Raw genomic sequence first — 1,335 nt, 5'->3', positions numbered from 1 at the left:
GCCCCAGTGTCCGTGTCCATTGGTTATGCTAATATGCCCTCTTTAATTTTAAATGCATAAAAGAGGTGCAAAACTATTATTCTTTGGAGCATCTGAGATCTTGCTCCCCAGCACATGTCATCAATTTGACTCAAACAAACTCATAAAAACTCTCTGCAGGTTTGGATGTTTCTTATGGTGATAGCTCTTTCTTACAGGCAGTGCTTCTTGAGCTTTAAATGGATGTGTCACTTAACCTGGTTTTGCCTTGATAAAAATGTCAGGAGTGGCCAAAAGCATGGGAACATGAGGGAAGCCTTCACTTATAGCCTCTAGGATGGTCTTCAGTATCTAATACTCTTGGGAAGGGCTGACTAGGTAGACTCGAACTTTACTATGGCCTCCAAGAGCACTACCATATCCTTGCTGAGGCCCAGTTATTTTACCTGCTGAACCACAATGTCCTCCTCTGTATAGAGATAATTCCACCTAGCTCACAGGACTAGATGTGGGAATCAAATGAGATAACTTGAGTGAAATACCTAATACTGGCCTTGACACATCTAAATAAGCACTTTGTAATGCATACATGAACGTTTTTCCTACCAGGAGATAGCCTTTTATTGTTTACTCTGTTAGACCAACTTCATCTAGCAGCTGGCGGCTAGCTTCTCCCCAGGAAATAGGACTTGGCCATAGCAATGTAACCTGAGGTGCAAGATTCTGGGAAAGGGCAGCAAGAGGATAGAGACAACTGAAGGGTGCCCCACGGCAGAGTGTGCCCTGGACTGGGCTCCCAGCCAGAAATGTACCGTTAGTGTCACAGGTGCGGGGGCCCAGAGAGAATTCCAGGCATAACCCCTCCCTAAATTCGGAGCAGGCCCAGGTTCAACGCATCAGGTCATGGATGAGCCATCTGCCACCTTTTCTTCCAAAGCCACTGAGCTGGTTGTGGAAAATTCGATTAATAACCACTACCTGGAACCACACAAAGTCATTTGTTTTAAGGATTATTCAGGGATTAACGCTACTGCAAACCGGCTCTAAGGACCTAGCAGGAAAAAGTGGAAAAGTAATTTTTATGTTTTTACAGACCCAAAGCCGTGTGCTAAGCACAGACAAATCAACCCGTGAAGTGAACGCTACTCTCTGTATTTTAAAGGAGAAAACCGGAGCTCAGAAATACTGACTGGCTCGCTCGAGGAAGCCAGTAAGCGGTGGGCCCGGGGTCAAACCCCGGCTTCCTCCCAGCGCCACGTGCTTGCTTCTCCCCACCCGGCAGCTGACGGCGGAGCGGCCGGCTACCACTAGGGCGGCGGGAGGATGACGTCAGCCGAGGCAGGGCGGGGCTTGGGC

The sequence above is a fragment of the Myotis brandtii genome, unplaced genomic scaffold (genome assembly GCF_000412655.1).
Source record: "Myotis brandtii unplaced genomic scaffold, ASM41265v1 scaffold251, whole genome shotgun sequence".
NCBI lineage: Eukaryota > Metazoa > Chordata > Mammalia > Chiroptera > Vespertilionidae > Myotis > Myotis brandtii.
This window is presented reverse-complemented; position numbering follows the sequence as displayed.